Genomic DNA, 25,687 nt, shown 5'->3' on the forward strand with positions numbered 1-25,687 from the left:
AAACAACAGAAAAATCTCAAGAGAGGAACAATCCACTCAGTTCTCCTCCAAACCCTCAAGGTTAGTCTGGGAGACTGTCATAGCCCGGAGGAGCCTGAGGAGACAAGAAGACTAAACACAATGTGGGATCCTGGGTGGGTCCAGGGACAGAAAAAAGACATTGAGTAAAAATCAAAACATCTAAGTCACTTGCGGGATTTAGGTCATAACTGTATCAATTCTGGTTCAGTGATATGACACAAATGCGCTACAGTAATGCAAATACTAGTAAGAGGGGAAACCAACTACGTGGTATTTGGGAACTCCTCGTACTAGGTTTACAATTTTTCTATAAATCTAAAACTGCTCTAAAACATAAAGTTTATTACATAAAATCTGTCCATGTCATCCCTTGACTCAGAACTCTCCGTGACTTCTGTGCAAAATTCCTATTCCTTCGAATGTGCCTCAGGCCCTGAGCAAGAGAGTCTTGCTTACTTCTAACCCTCCGTCTCCAGCCCCTCGGAGCTCTCCATGTCCCCCGCCTCGCTCCACCCATGAGTGTGCAAAGTCCTCTGCTGCTGCCGTCTTCACACAGAGCCCTCCGCCTGCCGGACTCTCACCTCGGCTTCTAATAAGGCACTAAATCAGACCGTATGATCAAGCGTTTGTCAATTCAGTCATGATAGACATAGGCCTGTGCATCAAGTCTTCTCTTAGGCAGCCTCATTGCCCTGCACCCCTCTTTGCCAGGTTTGCAGAAGTTCAAAAGAGTATTTTCTTCTCATTTCAGCATGGCCTTTATGAAACCAGATACATTGTTACCGGTTGTTCAAAAACATATGCTGCAAGAATATCATTCCCCTCTTCCTCCCGTGAAATGATTCCATCTGCCCTAGGGCAGCAGACAGGCCTTCCATGGATTCCTTCTTCCAAGACCAGCTGCCCATGCAGCCAGCCTGACACTGCCAGAGCTAACTTCCTCAGCCCTCTGTCTGCTCCAAAGTGGCACTGACTTTGCAGATATTGGTTATATTATAGACTCTCAGCTATCTATTCTTTTCCCTTTCTATGGCAAAACCTGCATGATTTCCAATTACTTTCTGCAGAAAAATCCACAGTGAAAAATGAAAAAAGTTGTTCAAGATGATATTTCAAGGTAGGATGCTCCAGGTGCCACAGTCAGTACTTTCATAAAAGGGTAAATGATATATTCTTCCCCCACTCCTCAAAAAGGCTAGAAAACATAATAGCCTCCCTAGTAGTAGACCTGGCCTGGATTTCTAATGAAGTCTGAAAGCCTTCTTTTTCTTCTTTGGGAAGCCTATTGAATTATTGAATCTTTGAAGTAATGCATAATGATCTTAATTGCCTGCAAATCTTAATTATTTCTACACTTCAGTGTGTTCCATGATATTTTTCTTGTTGCTCTTAATGGAAGCTATTTTCCTCTAGTCTCACTCAAAAAAGTCAGTAAAATTGATCTTTTAGATACCATTCCTTATGTGGCAGCAAATTAGATATTAAAAAGCAATGTTAATCTATTTTTTATGTTACAGTGTTTATAAGCAAATGGTTTGAAGTCTGTTTGCAGAATAAACCATTATTTGAAGTGGTCCCAAATTTGCAAAAAAGTCAGACTGTTCCCAGCTCCAAGCTTCACCACATTTACTAACATTCTAGAATAAGCCTTGTATAGTTAGCTCATTTATAAAGCCAAGTGTGTGTGCAAATATCACTCTAGAATTACAGAAAATGGTTTCAAAAGGTTAAACAATTCACTGTCAGTATCAGTAAACACAACTGACAGATGAGAGAAGAATATCTAGACAAAAGAGAAGGTATTGAATTGTGTGGTCTCAGGATGCTCTTGCAACAAAAAAAATCAAAATTATTATTTATAGAAAACCTCAATTAAGCAGAATCTGAAGCCTTTAAATAACTGCAGATCCATACCAACTCTACTATTCTTAGGAAGAAAATATTTTTCAATAGCAATTATTGAAATAAAAACTGTTTTTTAACTGCTCTAAGATAGCCATAAAATTCAGTTAACTAGAAGAACTATTCTAGTTAATTATCCTTCTCACTACTGCAATGATGAATTCCTTTCAAATGAGTAACTGTGTGACTGTTAATTCTGTATGTCTACGTGGCTGGGCTAAGGGATGCCCATACAGCTGGTAAAACTGTATTTCTGGTTGTGTCTAAGCAGGTGTTTCCAGAAGAGATGAGCGTTTGAATCAGTACAGTGAGTAAAGAAGATCTGCCCTCGCCAGTGAGGGCAAGGATCATACAGCCCACTGAGGGTCCCAGTAGGACAAAAAGGCAAAAGAAAGGCAAATTTTCTCTTCCTGCTTTAGGTGGGATGTTTGTCTTCTGCTGTTCTCAGGCCTAGACAGGAAGGAGCTACACCACCAGCTTGCAGGGCCTCCAACATGCAGATGGCGGATTGTGGGACTTCTCGACTTCCACAATGCCATGAGCCAATGCCCCACAATAAATCTCTTTCTATTTTTCTATCTATTTATCTATCTATCCACCCATGCTACTAGCTCTGTTCCTCTGGAGAATCTGACTAATAGAAACTGTAATAATAAAAGTATCATTGATGGTGACTGTCTTTCTAGACAAATCTAAAAAAAATTTAACAGTAAAGTACAAGTGACACAAACTCGAATTCACAATGTTAAGCAATAAAGAGAATTTAAGTCTGTAAACAAAACAACAAAAAACAAACAAAATATGGTGCTTCAGGTTAGGCTTAATCCCCAGCAGCTGAAATGATATCACCGATGACTCTGGACTTTGCCATCTCTCTGCCAAGCCTTCCTGTGTCAGGTTTGTGGTTAGTCTGCTCAGAGGCCCTGCGGGAGCTCTTGGGATCCCTGCTGGTTGGGAACATCCAGAACAAGAGACAGAGTTTCTTCCAGTGGCTGCCCCAGAAAATGAGAAAGTTCTTCTTTCCCTGAAGCCAATGTCTCATCATATCTCTGTGATTCTGGTTGGATCACGTGCCCATCTCTCAGCCAGCCCTGGTGGCCAGAGAGATTGGATACCTAGCAGGTTTACACCAATCTCAGACCAGCCTTGGCAGTGGAGCTGGGCTGGGACATCAAGGCTGTTGGAAGAAAGTGAAACAGGAAGTTATGCTGGGGAGACAATAAACAAACGTCTACTATAAGGACAGACAGGGAATCTCAAATTTCCAAAGATAGAAAGTGCACTGAGGTCAGAAGGAGGGAATGAGAGCAGAGTTAATGTGGGCATTAGTTGTCTTCGTTTTTACAACTGATTAAGCCAGGCAGATAACTTTTTGCCATATTTTATCAAGCATTCTAGCTGGGTTAAAAGTACCTGGGTGCTGGAAGACTGGTAAAGAGTCCACGTAGAGATAGCTAAAAATACATCAAACTTCAAAGCCCCAGGAAAATTACCATGTTCACTGAAAGGTAGGTTGAGACTTTAGACGCAGGCAGAGCTGAGATTGCCTCTAAGCTAAGCTACTTACTAGCTGTGTGGCTGTCAGCAGCTTGCTTACCATCCGTGGTGCGTTTTGTTTTTTTTTTTTTTTTTTCATCTATAAAGCAGGGATAGGAGGACTTTAACTAATACTTAATTCATATAGTTGTTGTGAGAATTAAAATAATATGCTGTATGCAAAGCATCCGGTAAGTGCCTGGCACAAATTAGGGGCTCAGTACATGCCACGATTGGGTGTAGGATTCCTGCCACTGAGGCGTTCCAGTGAGTAATGGCACCACTCATCACCTTCCCAACCACAGAGAAGGCACAGCCGTGCCTCTTGGTTTTTTGGACAAAACTATAGTGCTGCTGAAAGATCCCTTTTATTTTCTTGTTACTTGGTCAGAAAACATCTTCTGATTGTTGCTTTCTTTATATTATATATACTTTATATTCTTAGATGGCAAGTATCTCATGTACAGGAACATATCTGGGATTATTCCTGTGTCTAAAACAGATCTCTTTGCACAATGCACATTTTCTGTGATGTTAAAGAGAAAGAGAAAGAAAAGAAGGAGATGGAGTTGGCAAGAAGAAGGTGAGGGAATAACCAAGCTGCCTGGGTACACAAAATAATCAGAGCGGTTTTGAAAAATTAGTTTATCTTCCTAGTTCCTCCATCACTTCTAGTTTAAAAACAAACTCATTTTTTAAATATTTTCTTTTCAAAGAAAGGTAAATGTCCTCTTTCTTCCCAGGCCTTTATGTAACTGTCATCACATAGCAATTAAGAAGATCAAAGCACAGCAGCAATTTGCAAAACACCTTGAAATTTTGATGGGAAGGATTATGCATGGACTAGAAAACAGGAAGAGTAAGAGAAAATGCAAAAATAGTCAAGGCTATATAAGGTAGTGGCCTTTCTACAATGACATGATTCACACTGAGTGCATGTGGGGTGTGTATCTGATGTGGCATTTCCTTGGCTCCCTCCTGCTGCCCGGTCTTATTCTAAGTGAACACTCCTACTGTGTGACCAGTGAAATGTAGCTGTTTTTTTGTCACTTATATAGACTCTTCAGTGTCCCACAAAATGGTAAAGGAGGCAAGAATATAATGAGTCAAACTGATAAGTGCTGTATGCTAAGAGTTGGTGGGGAAGGACCTGACCAATCCTGCCTTCTCCTCCCCAACTAAGAGCGTCCTGCCTTCCTAGGTGACAAGTGTCTAATTTGAATATAACTGTTTGGACATTAATTATAATTCTGATAGGAATATTTTCAAGCCAGTTGGAAGAGAAAGATCATTAGACAGGGATTCTGAATACTCAAACTATGCTATAATATAGTCAACTTCCTGCTCCGGCTATAGGTTGACTATCACCTTATAATCCATTAATAGTCAATATGATGTTCTTCTGGTACAGGCTGCTAGATCATTTTGAATATACCTCTAATATATTCCAACATGGTCTCTAGGAAAAAAATCCATGTCTTATGCATTGTTTATTTTCCCTCTGTAATGCGCAAACTTTTTATTTCAAATGCATAAACTCAATTAAACAAGATTTCATGGTAGAATTACTAAAATAAATTCATTATTATCTGCCCAGGATTTAAACTAAAAGTTATGATATGAGTAAGTAATGTGTACTGGCCCTGCAGTCCAACAAAGCTGCTTTCAAAACCAGAAGTGTATAGTGTTCTGATTACATTAACTTCCAATTTTTGTTTTATATAAATAAAAAATACCCATAACTTAGAAGACAGCTAAGTCAAGTTTGCCCTTTTTCCTCTTTTTATATAAACAATGTGATCACTTTAAATGTTGAAGCCTTCATGATGTGCTCTGTTGCACGTGGTAAATGTCAAAATATAAGTAAGATAGTTGATGAGGGTGTTGAAAAATCAATGTTGAAATTTTTTTTTTAACCAGAATATCTTTTCTATGAAAATGTCTTTCAAGGAATTTGCTTCAAGGGTAAAAAATATACAAGCTGACAAATGTCCTATTCTCATATTTTGTGATAAAAATGTTTATTTGCATCATCCTTGAAGAGTATACCTCAAAAACAACCCAAAACTCCAATATTTTGATGCCAAATGCTTCCTAGAAAGATCCAGAGACATATTTTTCAAATTCTTAAAATTACCATAAACATATCAATAATCAGGCATTTTACTAGTTCAGAAATATGTTTTTCACCGTAAAAACAAAACCACTAAAGTGTGGGCAAAGATAGAAGTCAGATTACAAATGTTTAACTCCCATCTAAAAGAAATCTTGTAAAATGATTAAAAGCATATTTTAAACTTCAAAAAATCCATAGCCATGTTGGAAAACAAAACAAAAAGTATCATCATTGAATTAAAAATTATGAAGCATTCCTGGAGGACAGATAGCAGATGGGGATGGATTACAAGCGTGAGGAAAACACACCGTGAAAAGCCTGCAACAAAAACTGCTATAAAGACATGATCAACTAAGTATAATGACATTGAGGAAAACCTGGTGCCCAACTTGGCAAGTGACAAATAAAGCAACCTGGGAATATGAGGAATAACCCAGAATTTAAAAGAAAACCAAACATGTTCTAATTATTATATTTTAAGAGATTCAAGAGTAACCGAAATGTCTGTACCCTCATAATATCCTGAAATTTAAAAACATGTATTTTTGTATGAAAACAGAAGGGCAGAAAAGTATTCGAATATGACCATCAGGATAAAAATTTCAATGGAAGAGTTGAATAATGGAATGAACATGGCTGAGGATCAATTAGTAGTAAAGAAAAAAAAAACCGGTCTCATAATGTATAAAATGAAAAGAGGTTTTTTAAAATGTGAGGGGCATCAGCAGCCTGAGGACCAATGTGTGTGGTGCTATACTTAAATCTGAGGGACAGAGAGGGAGGGAAGGGGAGTAGAAGAGAATAATAAAAAGTGCGTTTTCTCAATGTAAAAAGCCTCAGAGTGCCAAAAAAATAATTTTTTATGTAAAAATCATGCACAAACACACACATCAACAATACTCACCTAGACCCATCCTGAAAAGAAATTATCTTCAATGTAAAAGTAAATTCTAAATACTTGTCTTATAGGATAAGAATCAGATTGACAGCAAATTTCTATTACAGTATTGATTCTCAATAAGAGCAATTTAGAGAGAGCATATATAGAAAGAATAAAATATATATATGTGTGTATATATATATATATATATATATATCCTACTGAATACCAAAGATCCGATGGACAGTCCAGTAGAATGTAAACTTCCATCCTGATGATCAGCCTTAGATAGCCAGGAATATTGTCTGATTTGTTCACTGCTGTGATTCTAGCACCTAGAACAGCTTCTGATTTATTAAATACTCAATTAATATGTATTGAATGACTAAAAGTTAGAAGAAAGAAATAATTTTGAAAATAGAGTGCTATTCTCAGCCAATAAATAAGCATTTAAATATGAAAATGTTGGAGCATATAAAATTTCAAATAATTATACCATCTCCGAAAGAAAAATTCAAGTATGGACTACAGAAGAAGATGTGTAGGGAGGAGGAGGCAGCGGCAGAAGAGCAGGAGGGCATGGGATACAGGGAAGAATGGTAAGCAAAGACACCAGTAAAATGTGAATATATACTTAAAAGGGAGCACTTGCCTGATAAAGGGTATATCCCACTGGGAGAAGAGAATCGGGAAACAATAGATGACATAAAAACTGGTAGAAACACAGGAAGAAATCAACAAGTCTACAACCATAATCACTAGTGCTAAGGAGAATTTAATGACTTTACCAGCAATTCATCAGCTAGGATTCAGGTGAAGTCTGGTTCTTCCAAATCTAGCAGAAGAATAAAGCTAAGCTGTTGGTGCAGAAAACATCACAATATTGCTAGTGAAGAACATCCAGGTACAGGAGACAATCTAATTTGTTTTTTTAAATGCACTTGTACACTTTATGTAAATTCACAGAAATGTTTGGAATGATACACACCAACCTGTTAGCCTCTGAGGCAGAAAGTGGCATTGCCAAGGGCAGGAAAAGGATGTGATAAAAGGAAATTTACTTCCCACACATGATACATGCTCTTTATTATTTTGAGATGTGTTCCTTCTATGCCTAGTTTTTTGAGGGTTTTTTTATCATGAAGGGGTGCTGGATTTTATCAAATGCTTTCTCTGCATTTATTCAGATGATCATATGTTCTTTGTTTTTATTTCTGTTTATGTAGTGAATCATATTTATTGTTATGTGTATATTGAAAAATCTTTGCTTCCCTGGGACAAATCACACTTGATCATGGTAGATTTTTTTTTATGTGCTTTAATTCTGTTTGGTAGTATTTTACTGAGGATGTTTACATCAATGTTCATAAGGGATACTGGCCTATAATTTTCTTTTTTTGTTTTGTCCTTTCCTGGATTTGGCATCAGGATGACATTGGCTTCACAGCATGAGATAGAGAGGTTTTCCTCCCTCTTGATGTTATGGAACACTTTCAGTAGAATGGGTGCCAATTATTCCTTGTAGATCTGTTATAATTTGGCTATGAATCCATCTGGTCTGGGGCTTTCATTTGTTGGAAAAGTAATTATTAATGTTTTAATCTCATTACTCATTAGTGGTCTGTTCAGAATGTCTATTTCTTACTGATTCAAGTTTTGAAGGTTGTGTGTTTCCAAAAATTTATCCATTTCATTTAGATTTTCTAGGTGTATATGTAGAAGTTTCCATAGTTGTCAGATGAAATTTTGTTTCTGTGGTATCAGTTGTAATATCTCTTGTTTCATTTTTGATTGAGCTTATTTGAGTGTTCTCTCTTCTATTCCTGGTTAATCTAGCTACAGGTCTATTGATTTTGTTTATCTTTTAAAATAAACAGTTTTTGTTTCATTCATCCTTCATATTTTGTTTGTTTGTTTGTTTCCATTTTATTTAGTTCTGCTCTGAGCTTTGTTATTTCTTTTCTTCTGCCAGCTTTGGGTTTGGTTTGTTCTTCTTTTTCTAGTTCCTTGAGGTGTGACATTATGTTTTTAGTTTTTGATCTTTCTGTCTTTCTGAAGTAAGCATTTAAGGTTATGAACTTCTCTTTTAACACTGCTTTTGCTGTATTCCATAGATTTTGCGGGTAGTTGTGGCATGTGTACCATTCAATTCAAAAACTCTTGAATTCCAGAATAGAGTCCATGGAGATAAGATTAAAAGCCAGATATCGGTAAGAATCATTTTAAGTAGCTTTTAACATCTAGTTTATAATCTTTTGTCAAATTTCAATGACCTATACTCAGACTAGAATATAAAATCCTGCAGGAAATATTCTTTCATGATGCATAGGGCTTAAACATCAACCTTTCCATCATATAAAAATACTCACAATCAGTCTAAACAGGCATTTTCAAACAGTTTTGCCACATTAATAGAAATAATATATCTAAAAATAATGTAAAGCAAAATTATTGGTATAAAAAATCCATATATGTCTCTAGATATTTACATGACTTCTTCCAGTTGTGTATTTTTTCTAATTAAGAAATACAATATTATCCAGTATTATCTTCTTGCATTATCCTAGATAGAGCTGGAGCCCATTCTACAAAGTGAAGTATCACAAGAATGGAAAAACAAGCACCACATGTACTCACCATCAAATTGGTATTAATTGATCAACATTTATGTGCACATATAGTAATAACATTCATCGGGTGTCAGGTAGATGTGGGGGGAAGAGGGGATGGGTTTATACACACCTAACAGGTGCGGTGGGCTCTGTCTGGGGAATGGACATGCTTGACACTCTGACTTGCGTGGGGCAAAGGTAATATATGTAACCTAAACATTGTACTCCCATAATATGCTGAAATTAAAAAAATTGAAAATTGAAAAATAAAAATGGAAAAAGAAAGAAATATAGTATATAACAAGTTCCAGACATGATTTGTTCATTCCCTTAGGTTGTTCATTTGACAGGTCAATTTTCACAGTGAACAAAGGGAATATACTTCTCTAAAGCAAGATATTTTCTTACTCCACATAGAAGTCTTAAACAATCCAATTCTAAAGAATATTTTTGCCAAGATTCATCCTCTTGTGACCTTAGCTTAGGGGATGTTCAAAAAAAAGGAGCAATGAGTATAGAATAGAAGTTTAAGCAGAGTCAGAAATGGTCAGTTTTCCTTTATTTCAGGCCCCAGTAGGGAAAACCAAGTTTTTATTTGTCCAGATGTAGGAATACTCTGAAGAGTATAACTTTAATTTAACCATTTGGCAAAGATGATTCATGATATATTTTAAAAGAGATCATAAATCACATGTTTTGTTTTTGTTATGAGAAGAATTTCTTGTTTCTAAAAGAGTCTAGTGATGCCAAAGGCCATGGTTTTGTAAAAGAAGTTTAGGAAGAAGAGAATCCACTGAAAGCAAGAAAGAGAAAAACATCAAATAGTGCACAGACTTGCAGGAACCAAGCAACATTTCTACTTCTAATTCACCGTGCAATTGCAAAGAGGCTGGAGGAAAGCAACCTTGTAAATAAATAGAGAAAAATGTGACATTTGCTTAACCAGGAGTGGCTTAAATTGGGAAGATTAAAGTTTAAAAAAGATTTTGTTTAATCTCATTATAATGAAGTGAGGAAAGAAAGATAAAGGATTAAGGATAAATTTTAATCTCTGATTATTAAGGATATAGTTGTGTTCATATTATTTTGATATATGGTAAAAGTAAATTTTAACTAAATTTATACTGCTTACCAATTGATTATATTGGTTTTGATTTCCTATCTTTTATTTCATGAGTTCATTTTCCTTTTGCTGAATAAATTATACTTTTTATAGACCCTAAAATAGGTAATTATCTTGAATTAATTATAACAGAATAAATTACATAACAGATAATGATGAAACACAAATGAAATAAAGCTGGTCCATGACAAAATATAGATCAAATTATTTCTGAAGAAAAAGGCAAGAAGAAAGATATAAAAAGACTAAGAAATCCACTAGGAACTTACATAAACACACTTTTTGCCCTGATTTTATTGTTAAAATGAAATAAAAATTATTTGCTAGTGAATTAAATAAATACATCCCCCCCCATATGGAGCTTTTCTCCCACCAAAATAAGCACTTTTAGAAGACGCACACGAGAGTCTCATTTAGTTGTCTTCTCTATTCCTTCATTTAGCAAAAAATCCTGAGCTATTTGGTGTAGAAATATTATACAGAAATATTTTAAATAAAATTAGAAGATTTGGTGTAATATGAAATATATTGATAATTTCTCCTGGTTCTTGTCACAGAGCTCCTAAAACCCTTGGAATTTCCCAAGGGATAGGAATGAAGAAGCCATTTTGGATGTGAGTTTATGCTAATGTAGTGTCTTGGGGTGGGGCCCCTGGACAGCCACAGTATGAGGCTGATAATCACAAATACCAGGTGATTAGATAGTTGGAACTTCCAGTTCCACCACCAACCTCTGGGAAGCAGGGAAGAAGATGAAGACAAGCTCTGAACAATAAGATTGGATGAGCTTCTGGGTTGCTGAGCACATGGAGGTGCTAGAAGGGTGATGTGCCCAGAAAGGACATGGAAGCTCTGTGCCCCTTCTCCCATACCTTACACTGTGCATCTCTTAAGTCTATTCCCTTGTATCCTTCGTAACATCCCTTATAAGAAACCAGTAAACATAAGTAATTGTTTCCCTGAGTTCTGTCAGATGTCCTAGCAAATTAAACTCAAGAAAGGGATAGTGGGAACCCAAATTTATAGCTGGTCAGTCAGAAGTATAAATAATAATCTACTACTTGTGAGTGGCCCATATATTTGAGATGAATGTTGTGGGATTGAGCCCTGAAACTGCGGGATCTGATACCATCTCCAGGAAAATAGTGTCAGAAATTAAATTATAGGACACCTAGTTGGTGCCCACTGGAGAATTTCTTGCTGTGTAGGGTGTGAAAGTTGTCAGAATCACTGGAGTCAGTTATACCAAATCCTAACAAAATGTAGTTGAGAAGTCATAAGGGAAGGGCTCTCATGCACACATGACTATCATAAAAACCATGACAGGACTGTCTGAAAACCACAGCCTCACACAAAGATCACTGCAACCTTAAACAAAGAATACTTCTACAAGAATAGTTGCCCAGCAACTGCCTATTTAACCATAGACTGACATCACCCTTCTTATTAATCTTTGTGGCCAAGGATAATAGTCTCAACTTTCTTGTTAAAAGTCTTTAGGGTGGAAACCACCATTGTATGAGTTAATTTACTTCTCACACCCATCCAGGACCCTAAATCATAAGACTCCCCAATTACTCTGTAGTTTATGGGTAGGATCTGCAGAGATCTGATGAAAGCCCCAGAAGGTAAAAATTCTTACCAAATCAATTCTCCCAGACCTCAATCTCTAATGCCTGGTTGAGAGAGAATGGCAAAATGTTTTCTTTGTTCCTTCTTTCTTCTTTTTCTAAATTTGTGTTGGCAAGAGAGAAAAACATTTGTAAGAACCGGTTCTTTGAATAATTGTGACTTTTGTGAATTTGGTTCTTGGTGCACACAGGTTATTGATCCACAGCTGCCCGGAAAATAGTCCTGTTTTCCTTGTCTCTCTTGTGTGATGTCTTGTGAGGAGAAAAATCATAATAAGATTCTCTTTTTGTCTTGTTTTATGTCTTCAGAGTTTGGCTTTGTAACCAATGAGGGTATTTCTCTGGTGTTCACCAGCCAGGGAAACACAGTTGCTGGGCTTGCTTCAGATGACTGTCCAGCTGGCTAGGAGTCCACAACTCAAAGTGTCTCTTTGCCTAACTGTTCGGGTCCTCAGGAGAATTTGCTTTAATTGTCTCTGTCTTCATTGCCTTGTTAACAATGAGGATCTTTACTTTCTTAGGCTGTGTTTGGGAGAAACATTGGATCTTAAGGGGGAATACATCTTTTTCTCTCTGGGGACACCTGGGGCCTCTCTTGGGACACCTCTTGTGCGCATGGTTAAACCATAGAAGGCTTACAGGTTTTGAATCACAATTGAAATAGGTATACCTTTGGTTTGAAACTTCGGTTTATATTAATATTTGGAGCATGATGGAAACATTTTATTTGTTTCTTTGACCTTCTCTCCTAAGCTAAAATGGAACTATATATTCAGAAAGAAAGAAAGAGTTTAATACTGCTAGGAATATTTGCTATTTGCCACAGCTGAAACCAGCTAAAATAATAAGATATTTTTAAAGGATTTTTTTAGAGCTCTATGGTCAGAAGTCAACTTAATTGGAAGCTAATATTCAGGCTAGAATTTGCTTTAGGCCTCTCAGTTTTCTCTATTGGATCCTGCTTCTTTTGCAGGAACTTCTCAGCAGCCTGAAATCCCTTTTCTCAAACTCCTGCTAACTATATGTTCTGCCCCCTCTGACCACTTCCTTTCTTGTTGGTATGATTTTTGACTATTCAAAAACATTTTAAATGAAAAATCTTAAAGGACTTTTCTACTAATGTTAACGAAAGACTTTGTTTAAATTGGCTTAAAGATAAATGAGCATACATACCTAAAACTGTCGGAAAAATAGGAACCAATGCAAATGTTTGTAAAGTTCATGTGATCTGGGACAATCTTTGGTGAATAAAAGGCTAATTTAAGTTTGGTTTAATCAAAGCAGGCATGCCTTTACAGTTGCCCACATTAAATGTAATGCAGACACATAACCATTATTTTTATTACATATTTAAGATCAGAAGAGTACGATTCTGACCTAAGAACAAGTGAAAGTACAATACCATGTCAGACTCCTAGCTCCCTCAGGGCACCTCCCAGCCCATAGACCTGAGCTGATTGGCAGACACCATATTGCTTCATTCTCCCCTTCCCCTTCCCTACTCACAGCTGCTGAGAGAGACAATTTAGCCACCACCCAGAGGCATCTGTAGAGAATGGGACCTTTCCTTTTGGGGCCCTACAGTGGACAGAGCGGTACTCAGACTGTGAGCTCCCTACCTGCCAGCCCTCCCAAGTGCCACTTGCTTGGTGACCCCAGGAGAGTGGGGCAACTCCCAAGGCAGAGACATCCATCTGACTAGGGAACCCCGTGGGTGACTTGAGACCAGCATTCCCCCCCTGGGAGATTCAGGGACTGATCTCTAGGGCCTAGGGGACAGGCCTGCAGACCAGATCCCATACACCCAGATCCAGATCGCATTGCCCCAGGGCACAAAATGTATATTTGTGAATGAGCCTACTGAGGTGTGTATGCCTTCAAGGGCATATCAGCATGGTTGAGGGGCAACCTTCCTCCCAGAAGAGGGTTGTGTTCCCAGCTTAGGCTATGATCCTGGGCGGGGAACCTCCCAGCCTGCATCCCAGCCAGGGATATCCACTGGCTTGAGGTTCTTCCTGCTGGAGAAACCATGGAATAGGGGAGCGTCAAAAGAGTGATGACTGCTCCAGACTGCAGGTCTCACAAAGCCGCAGACCCACACACAGACCTTTTGGCTGAGTGGGTCCATTTCAGCCCATCCCTGGCAGCTTTGCCCAGAAGCAAAGAACAGAACATTGACCCCTGTTAACAGCATTTGTGGTGCTTGACGGCAGGCTCACCCAACCCAGCTCCACCCAGACTCACTCCCCCACCAACCCCTACTGAGGTGGAAAATAAGGACACACCTCGAAGTCTCAAGGCACCACCCACCACATGAGGCACTAAAGTGCCTCTCCAGAGGAATAAGAGTTGGTTATAGGACTCAAAAGCAACACTGCAGTCTGCTCCTCCAAGCAAGCACCATCTATTGACAGGAAGATCATTCTACACACCCTTTAAGTGTATCTACTGACTCATCATGCAGGGTGTGGTTGAATCTCACCCACAAACACCACCTATGGGCTCAGAGACTAAACAGGGCATGTCAATATTCAAATGAAAATCTAAAGACAAGAAACAACAGCTGATCCAGATGGTAAAGAATCAGTGAAAGAACTCTGGAAGTATGAAGAATCAAATGGAAACCACACCCCCAAAGGGGAACACCAGCTCTCTAGCAATGGACATCAACCAAATTCAGAACACTAAAATGATAGAAGAATTCTGAACATGGATTGTAAGAAATTTCACTGATATGTAAGAAAAAATGTTTAACCAACACAAAGAAACCGCAAAAAAAATCCAGAACTTGGAGGAAAAATTCACTAAAGAAATTGAAGTAAATATTAAAGAAAAATCAAAATGAATTCCTGGAAATGAAGAATTTATTCAAGGAATTACAAAACACAATGAAAAACCTCAAGAAGAGGGTAGATCAAACAGAAGAAAAAATCTTGGGGATTGAAGATAACACCCTTCAGTTAAATAAGTCAGTCACAGAGATAGAGCAGAGAAATGAGAGAAAAGAGCAAAGCCTTCAAGAAATGTGAAATTATGTGAAGAGGCCTAACATAAGAGTCATAGGCATCTCTGAGGGTGAAGAAGAAAATCCCTAAGGGCTGGATAAGCTATTTGAGGATATAACAGAGGAAAATTTCCCTGACCTTGCTGAAAATCTAGATATCCAGATACAAGAAGCTGAAAGGACTCCTGGGAGATTCATCATAAACAGGAAGACACCATGACACACAGTCATCAGACTAACCAAAATACCCACCAAAGAGGCCCTCCTATGAGCTGTAAGGTGAAAGAAGCAGGTAATTTACAAAGGAAAATACATCAGAATAACATCAAAAATCTCAACGGAGACATTACAAGCAAGAAGAGATTGGGGACCCATTCTCACTCTTCTCAAACAAAGTAATGCCCAGCCTACAATCTTGTACCCTGAAAAACTAAGTTTTGTATATTAAGGAGAAATAAAGACCTTCTCAGTCAAGCAAAGACTGAGGGAATTCATCAAGGCAAGACCTGCCTTCCAGGAAGTACTCAAAACAGTATTATACATGGATGAGCACAATAAATACTCACAAAGGTAAAATCATCCAAAAGCTAAAGGTCAAAGGCCAGATACCAGAATGGCTCAAGAGAGAAAACAAGGCAACAAAGTTCAACTCAACAGGATGAACAGAAATCTACCCCACTTATCAATTCTCTCAATAAATGTCAATGGCTTGAACTCCCCACTAAAGAGACATAGGCTGGCTGAATGGATAAATATACGTAAACCAAGTAACTGCTGTCTTCAGGAAACACATCTAACCCACAAGGATGCATTCAGACTCAAGGTGAAGGGATAGAAAACAATATTTCAAGCAATCAAATGCCAAAAGAAAGCTGGCATGGCATTTCTGATTTCAGATAACTTAGTCTTCAAATCAACAAAAGTAATGAAAGACAAAGAGGGTCACTATATAATGAAGGGTACAATTCAACAAGAAGACATAACAATTCTAAATGTTTATGCACCTAACTCAGGTGCACTCAGATTCAAAAAGCAAATCCTACTTGATCAAAACAAAATGATAAACAGTAACACCATAATAGCCAGAGACTTCAACACTCCCCTGACAGAACAGGGCAAATCCTCCAAACATCAAATAAACAAAGAAACAATGGAATTAAACAGAACTCTAGAACAAATGGGACTTACTGACATTTACCAAATATTCTACCCCCAAACCACTGAACATATGTTTTTCTCGTCAGCTCATAGGAAATTCTTTAAGATTGACCATATCCTAGGCACAAAGCATGTCTCCAAAAATTTGAAAAAATAGAAATTATACCATGCATCTTCTCAGACCAAATTAGAAATCAACTCCAACAGAAACTTTCATCTCTACACAAAGTCATGGAAACTAAACAACCTTCTGTTGAACCTTTATTATCTTAATGAGGAAATCAAGATGGAAATAAAAAGATTCTTTGAGCTCAATGACAAAGGAGATACAAGTTATCAAAATTTGTGGAACACAGCTAAAGTAGTCCTGAGAGGAAAATTTATATCCATAAATGCCTATATACAAAATACAGATCACAAATCAATGATCTAATGAATCATCTCTAAGAACTGGAAAAGGATGAGCAAACTGACCCCAAACCCAGAAGAAGAAAAGAAATAAAAAAGATCAGAACAGAACTAAATGAAATTGATAACAAAAAACTATATGGAAGATTAATAAAACAAAAAGTTGGTTCTTTGAAAAAATAAACAAAATTGACATGCCTCTGGCTAGATTAATGAGAAGCAGAAGAGAAAGAACTCTAATAAGCTCCATGAGGAATGAAAAAGGAGAAATTACAACTGATGCCAAGGAAATACAAAATATTATCTCTATATACTATAAAAACCTCTATGCACATAAACTGGAAAATGTGGAGGAAATGGACAAATTCTTAAAAGCACACAGCCTCCCTAAGCTCAATCAAGAAGAAATAGAATTCCTGAACAAACCAATATCAAGCACAAAAAATGAAACAGCAATAAAAAAAACTTCCTGAAGAGAAAAGTCCCAGGCCATACAGTTTCACACCCAAATTTTACCAGACCTACAAAGAACTGGTGCCTATCTTGCAGAAATTATTCCACAGCATTGAGAAGTAAAGAATCCTCCTCAACATATTTTATGAAGCCAACATAACCCTGATATCAAAATCAGGAAAGAATGCAACCAAAAAAAGAAAACCACAGACCAATATCCCTTATGGAATACAGATGCAAAAATTCTCTACAAAACCCTAGCAAACTGAACTCAGATGCTTATCAAAAAAATAATCTATAACTACCAAGTGAGTTGCATTCCAGAGATGCAGGGATGGTTCAACATATGCAAATCTATAAATGTAATTCACCACATAAATAGAAGGAAAAACAAAGACCATATGATCCTCTTAATAGACACAGAAAAACCATTCAACAAAATTCAACACTCTTTTATGATAAGAATGCTTAACAAAATAGGCATAGACAGGACTTACTTCAAAATGATACAAGCCATATATGACAAACCCACAGCCAACATCATACTGAATGGAGAAAAAGTGAAAGCATTCCCACTTAGAAGTGGGACCAGACAAGCATGCCGTCTATCAGCACTTCTATTCAACATAGTGAATAGAACATAGTGCTGCAATAGAACATAATTCTTCCAACATACTGCTGGAAGTCCTAGCCAGAACAATCAAGTAAGAGAAAGAAACCAAAGGCATCAAAAATGGAAGCAAAAGAGGTCAAACCATTGCTCTTTGCTGATGAAATAATCTTATATCTAGAAAATCCCAAAAATTCTACCATAAGACTACTGGAATTGATAAATAAATTCAGCAAAGTCTCAGGTTACAAAAGCAATGTACAGAAATCAGTAGCATTCCTATATGCCAACAACAGTCAAACTGAGAACCAAATTAAAGACTCAATACCATTCACAACATCAACAAAGAAAGTAAAATACCTAGAAATATATTTAACTAAGGAGGTAAAAGGCCTCTACAGGGAGAACTACAGAACACTGAGTAAGGAAATAGCAGAAGATGTAAACAGGTGGAAAACCATACCATGCTCATGGGTCAGCAGAATCAACATTGTTAAAATGTCTATACTACCCAAAATGATCTAAAGATTCAATGCAATCCCTATTAAAAGAACAACATCATTTTTCATGGATCTAGAAAAAATAATTCTATGCTTCGTGTGGAACCAGAGAAGACCCCCCCCCATAGCAAAAGCAACACTAAGCAAAAAGAACAAATTGGGAGGCATCAATTTACCAGACTTCAAGCTGTACTACAAGGCTATAGTAACCAAAACAGCATGTTAATGGCACAAGAACAGAGATATAGACCAATGGAAAAGAACTGAGAAAACCCAGATATAAAACTATCCTCATATAACCATCTAATCTTTGACAAATCACACAAAAACACACACTGGGGAGAAGAATCCTTATTCAATAAATGGTTCTGGGAAAACTTGATAGCCACATGTAGAAGACTGAAACAGGGTCTGTACTTTTCACCTCTCACAAAAATCAACTCATGGCAGATAACAGACTTAAACCTAAGGCATGAAACTATAAGAATTCTAGAAGAAAATGTTGGAAAAACTCTCATAGACATTGGGCTAGACAAAGAATTTATGAAGAAGATCCCAAAGGCAATCACAGCAACAGCAAAAATAAATAAATGGTACCTGATCAAATTAAAAAGCTTCTGCACAGCCAAGGAAACTATCATGAGAACAAACAACCTACAGAATGGGAGAAAATATTTGCATGCTACATATCCAATAAGGGGCTGATAACTAGAATCTGTATACAACTCAGGAAAATCAGCACAAAAAAAAACCAAACACCCTATCTAAATGTGAGCAAAGGACATGAACAGAAACTTTTCAAACAAAAATAAACTAATAGCTAACGAACATATGGAAAAATGCTCAACATCTCAAATCATCAGGGAAATGCAAATGAAAACCACAGGGAGATATCACTTAACTCCTGTGAGAATGGCCTTTATCAAAAAGTCCAAAAACAATAAATGTTGGCGTGGATGTGGAGATATAGGAACACTCATACACTGCTGCTGGGACTGTAAAATAGTACAACCTCTGTGGAAAGTAATATAAAGATACCTCAAAGAGATACAAGTAGAACTACCATTTGATCCAGCAATCCCACTACTAGGCATTTATCCAAAGGAACAAAAACACATTCTATAATAAAGACATCTGCACTTGAATGTTGATAGCAGCACAATTCACAATTGCAAAGATGTGGAAACAACCTAAGTGCCCATCAATACATGAGTTAATTAATAAAATGTGGTATATGTATACCACGGAGTTCTATTCACCCACAAAAAACAATGGTGATCTAGCACCTCTTGTGCTACTTATCCTAGATAGAGCTGGAACCCATTCTACTAAGTGAAGTATTCCAAGAATGGGAAAACAAGCACCACATGTACTCATCATCAAATTGGTTTTAACTGATCAACACATAAGTGCATATATAGTAATAACATTCATCCTGTAGGGCAGATGGGAGAGGGGAAGATGGTGTGGTGTGGTGCACACTTTCTGGGGGATGGACATGTTTGAAGCTCTGAATTACGTTTACCTCCATAATATGCTAAAATTAAAAAATGGCAATATACTCTTTTAAAAACTTAAAATTTTGTGTGGCATTCCATTTTCACAAATTTATCCTAAGGAAATATTCATGCATATAGTCAAAGAATAAGCTATCAGAACATTCTTTGCATTTTTTAGGTAACTAAAAATGAGAAGTGACATAAATACCAAACTGTACAATACTTTGCAAAAATTATAAAGCAGTGATACTACAGGATCTTATGAAGTCATTAACATATACTGGAGAAGATTATTTAGTGATAAGAAATCTATCAATTCTATTTAACTGAGGAGAAAAGTAGATTGTCAAATAGTATAGTAAATAATCCTTTATCAAATAAAGTATATGGGTGTGTCCTCACGTTTCTATAACAAATATTTATCTGTTACTATAAAAATATGGTTACAATTAGGTGCAATTTATATACAATATTATGTAAAAAGAAAAGGTCGTTGTCTCTTCATTTTCCCTCCCAGAGTAGACACTGACAGCTTCACTTGCACTTGGCATAACATTTTATTTATGTATTTTACTTATGTGTTATTCTCTATTCTCATTAATGTTCTCTGTACCCAGAGATATTATAATGGAAAATATAAGGAAACTTTCAGAGAAGAAGAGTCAATTATTTTAATTTATTTTGTCATTCAGAATAATTTCCCATGTAAATAAGTACTAAATTAATTTTTTGCCTGCATGACTTAGATCATTAAATAAGACATGGAGCGAGCTCTTAAAATAAATGTTAAAAATAAATTTTTCTCAAGTCATCTGCCCTCTCCCCCCAACACTACTGCCTTTTTTCCATCACAAACACTCAAAAACTCAATTACATGGCCCCCAAATCCCCCATTATACCCTGCTATAGTTTGGTTTGTCTCCACCAAAATGAACATTGAAATTCTATCCCCAGTGTGGTGGAGTTGGGGGTCCTAGTGGGAGGAGTTTCGGTCATGGAGGCAGATAGCTCACGAATGCCTCAGTGCTGTTCTCATGGTGGTGGGTGTGTACTAGCTATGGTAACACTGGGTTCATTCTCATGGAGATGAATTGATCCTGTGACAGTGGGTTGTTACAAAGCCAAGACACACCTTGGGTTTCATCTTTGCACATGTCTGCTTCCACTTTGACCTTCTCCATGACATTATGGCTCAGCAAGAAATCCCTCGCCAGAAGCCAAGGCCATTCCCTTAAACTTCCCAGCCTGCAGAACCAAGAGCGAAATAAACCCCTTTTCTTTATAAATTACCTAGCCTCAAGTATTCTGTTATAACAACACAAAAGTCAAGACAGGCCCTTTGTAATTAGTACCACATGTCACCTATCACGTGTCTCCTTGTCCATTTCCACTGGCACTGCCTTATTCTACGCATTTGTACCCTCAATTGGATCATCTGAATTGTGTAAGAGTTGATCTTCCTAACTCTATGCTATACCTATCCAGATCCAACGTATTTGCTACTTTCAGTCTATTATTTCATAAATATCATTTTAACCAGGTCATTTCTTTGCTGCATAGCTTTCTATGTCCTCCCAATGAAGGCTGATATCATACTAAGTCATTGTTTCATGAGCTCTGTGTTGTTTCATTGCTACCCACTTTAATTTCTAAATTCCCCAATATATTCCTTTCCTTCTAATCCAAGTAATAGTCTATCCATACAGAAACTCCCTGTGTCCACTTACACTTCTGGGATCTCTTCTGCTTGTTCCACCTGGAAGTCCTCCTTCCTCCCTGACTGCTCTCCCCAGCCTGCCCATTTACCCAGCCTCAGCTCGTCACAATTTCTCCATGTCTCCTTTAATATTCCCTGTTGATTTCCATCTTCAAATTCTTTCAGTGCCCAGAGTTTGCAGCACAAAATTCAGCATACAAGAGCCCTTATATTATTTGGGTTTGTTTCATGTATATTGCTCATGTTTCTGAAACTCAAATGTAAACTGCAATCATAGAGACCTTGTTTTATATTTTATTTCACATGATACCTGACACAGTGGTGACCACAAAGAAAGTATGAAAACAACCTTTTGATTGGTAGTGAAACACAATGAATTTAGTATAAAATAAAATTACTGCCAGTACTTGAAGCTCTGCTTTCTAGCTATGTCCTCCTTAAATATCAAATTTAAATCAGTCTAGTTTTCAGAATCCTAGGAAACCTGGCTCCATGTCATCTGCCATGAAGCAATGGCTCAAATCCGAATGAGAATAATACATTTTAACATCTGATTCAGATTCTGAGTTCTTCTCCATCCAAACACCTGCCATCCTTCTCAATTATTTCAGTATTCACATCAGAGATGCATTCCATATCCTAGTTGACTGGAAATTGACTTCATCAGTTCCAAAGTCTTCCTCCTCCCTACTCTACCCATCTACATCCAAGGTCACACCTTTGACTTCATTATTCAGTGAAAGTTTTCTATCTTCAAAATAATATTTCAGGTATTCCTCACCATAGCCTTCTATCTTTATAGCTTCCTTGCTTAATTAATTCCACTATATTCACCTTTGTTCTCTTGAGGGCTCTCACCCACTAGTTCATAATATCTTACCAAATTGCCCTTTGGTAATCATTTTTCCCCTTATCCATCTGTTATGTGATCAATTTTGCCCCTCAAAAGTTCATATGTTGAAGTTCCAAACCCCAGTGCCTCAGAATGTGACTGTATTTGGAAATAGGGTATTTAAAGAGTTGATTAATTTAAAATACAGCTATCGTCTCCGCCGGGACGCGGGAGAGCCAGGCGCGGGCAGGGGCGGCCAATGCGAGACTGGCTGGTGCTGCTGTGCCCGTGTGTGTGTGTGTGTGTGTGTGTGTGCGTGTGTGTGTGTGTGTGCGTGCGTGCGTGCGTGCGTGCGTGTGTGTGTGTGTGTGCGTGTGTGTGCGTGTGCGTGTGCGTGTGTGTGTGTGTGTGTGTGTGTGTGTGTGTGCTCGGCCGCTGCACCTCTGGCTGCGGCTGCGCTCCCCGCCGCCCGCTCGCGCCTCCGGGGCGGCCCCGCAGATCAGCTGGCCTTATTTCCTCAGTGGAAAGCTCCTCACTATGATGTGGTAGTTGGTGTGTTGTCAGCTCGCAATAACCATGAACTTCGAAATGTGATAAGAAGTACCTGGCTGAAGCATTTGATACAACCTCCTGCATTAAGTCAACGTGTGCTTGTGAAGTTCATAATAGGTGCTCATGGCTATGAAGTGCCTGTGGAAGACAGGGAGGATCCTTATTCCTGCAAGCTACTCAACATCATGAATCCAGTTTTAAATCAGGAAATTGAGGCATTCAGTCTTTCTGAAGACACTTCCTCAGGGCTCTCTGAGGACCGAGTTGTCAGCGTGAGTTTCCGAGTTCTCTACCCGATCGTTATTACCAGTCTTGGAGTTTTCTATGATGCCAATGATGTGGGTTTCCAAAGGAACATCACTGTCAAGCTTTATGAGGCAGAACAGGAGGAGGCCCTCTTCCTTGCTCGCTTTAGTCCTCCGAGCTGTGGTGTACAAGTGAACAAGCTGTGGTACAAGCCTGTGGAACAGTTCATCTTACCGGAGAGCTTTGAAGGTACAATCGTGTGGGAGAGCCAGGACCTCCACGGCCTTGTGTCAAGAAATCTTCACAAAGTGGCAGTGAATGATGGAGGGGGAGTTTTCAGAGTCATTACAATTGAAAAGGGTACATTGCCTCATGAATTCATGGAAGGTGTGGAGGGAGTCGCAGGTGGCTTTATATATACTATTCAGGAAGGTGATGCTCTTTTACACAACCTTCATTCTCGCCCCCGAAGACTTATTGATCATCAAAGTAATCTCCATGAGGAAGATGCCTTACTGAAGGAGGAAAGCAGCACCTATGATGATATTGTTTTTGTGGATGTCGTCGACACTTATCGAAATGTTCCTGCAAAATTATTGAACTTTTATAGATGGACTGTGGAAACAACCAGCTTCGATTTGTTGCTAAAGACAGATGACGACTGTTATATAGATTTAGGAGCTGTATTTAATAGAATTGCCCAAAAGAATCTGAATGGGCCTAATTTTCGGTGGGGAAATTTCAGATTGAACTGGGCAGTTGACAGAACGGGAAAGTGGCAGGAGTTGGAGTACCCCAGTCCTGCTTACCCTGCCTTTGCGTGTGGGTCAGGGTAGGTGATCTCCAGAGACATCGTCGACTGGCTGGCCAGCAACTCGGGAAGATTAAAGACCTATCAGGGTGAAGACATAAGCATGGGCATTTGGATGGCAGCCATAGGACCTAAAAGATACCAGGACAGCCTGTGGCTGTGTGAGAAAACTTGCGAGACAGGAATGTTGTCTTCCCCTCAGTATTCTCCACAGGAACTGACAGAACTGTGGGAACTGAAGGAATTATGTGGTGATCCTTGTCAGTGTGAAGCAAGACGACAGTGATCTGAAGCGGCAGTGTTTAAAATCAGGGTAGGCGAATGATAATCTGAGTGTAAGTCCGAAGGAAGCCCAAGGTTTAGCAGTATGGTCTTTCCAGGAGCATTATGGGCTGGCACTTTCACCTGTAACCAATGTGGGATTTCTTAATGTTTGAACAAATTTCCTTTTTAAAAGTCAACTGATACTGTAGCATAAGAAAAGTTTTTATTTATATATTAGATGATTTGAAAAATACCAAATTATTTTACAAAAGGAAAAATATTTCTAAATCCTGATGCATTGTTGCTATCATTTTTGGTTAAACTTGGCCTAGCTCAGAAATCTTGATTAGTAACCAAGAGTTTGAATTTCTAGCTGGATTGCTATGTAATTATTGGCTAAAAAGAAATCACAGAAGTGTTGTGTGATCATTTATTTAAGCATTGATTGCTTATACCAAAGTTTGGGGTTTCTGGAAATAATGTCAGATTTTTGTGGCTCTCTGAATGAAATGGGCAACTGGACCTTGGTTTTAAGGAAGTTCACATTTATAGAGTATTACTCAAGTTTTCTTTTGTCATTTAACATAAATCCTGAAGCTCACAGTTTAGTATTCAAAGAAAAAGCTAAATTTTTGTGAATATGAATAAAAAGCAAATATCTCTCAGGGTTTTAGTGCCATAAGGAAGGATATTTCTAAATTGCTGACACTTTGAAAGAATTTTGTTTTCCTTCTATCATTGCATAATGTTTACCTAATATAAGTAAATTTCAATCAGAGTGGTCATCTTCTGTAGAAGATGATATGCTCAGTTTAGGTATAACTGTAGGGAAAAGCATGTGATTAATTTTTTAAGTACTCTAAAATAGTACAACTGAGAAGAGATAATAGCATTTATGTTATACATCATAGAGGATCTCTTTCTCTAAGTTTAAGGGACATTTCCCAAAATGACCAACCAAATCATTCTAGTAACCTTTTGAAATAGTAGCATCGATAGAGAATTCCATTAAAACTAGTTTTATGACAGACATTAACTGTGTTCAGTTAGAGTAGCTAGTTGCTATTTAATATTTCAATCTTTACATAATGAAATGCAATGAACTGTAAAAATATGAACTAAAATCAGAAAAGCATTAGTAGGTTCAAGGCCTTTATTACTGCTATTATATATACAAGCCTAGAAATGGTCTCTTCCCAACAAAAAATACATCCTTTATTATACTTAGGGCAAGTTGTAAAACTTCATTTTTTGGCAGAATTGTTCGAAAAAATCATTTATTTCCGGTGAACCCCAGACATGATAAGCAGTCTAGTCTCTAAATTTTATTAGCTGGTTGTTACCATCTCACTAACAGACAATCTCCATTTTCCACAGAATAAAATTGTAATGACTGTAGGTCATTTTCTAGTTCAATTTCTCTGCCTGGCATCTGAAATTAGAACAAAGGTGGGGAGAGGTGTGATTAAGACAGATCTGACAAAGCATTGTTCTACGTACTCTCCCCCAAGCAGCAGGTTACCCTTAAAGACAGCATATACGCAAGCATATATGGTCTCCCATTTAGAATCAAACTGTGGTTTTACAGAGAAATTTAATGTCATAATGTGGGGAAGTAAGCTTGACTTTATATTTTGCTGGGCAACTTACTTTGGGACTTTCATAGGCCAACAGAAGGTCTGACACAGGGACTTTGAGAAGACGTGACAGCAACCCCTTCACCTTTTGAATTGTCATGGAGTCTTGTCAAAGAAAAGAAAAATCCATCAGTTCTCTCAAATGACAGTTATCTGTAAAACTTGCTCACATGAC

At 37.8% G+C, this 25,687-nt stretch overlaps 1 pseudogene; it reads left to right on the plus strand.

Moving 5' to 3' along the window:
• The first annotated feature begins 3,974 nt into the window (after positions 1-3,974).
• Positions 3,975-24,158, plus strand: LOC105869160 (UDP-GalNAc:beta-1,3-N-acetylgalactosaminyltransferase 2 pseudogene; annotated as a pseudogene).
• Positions 24,159-25,687: the final 1,529 nt, after the last annotated feature.

The sequence above is a fragment of the Microcebus murinus genome, chromosome 7, assembly GCF_040939455.1.
Source record: "Microcebus murinus isolate Inina chromosome 7, M.murinus_Inina_mat1.0, whole genome shotgun sequence".
Classification (NCBI taxonomy): Eukaryota; Metazoa; Chordata; class Mammalia; order Primates; family Cheirogaleidae; genus Microcebus; species Microcebus murinus.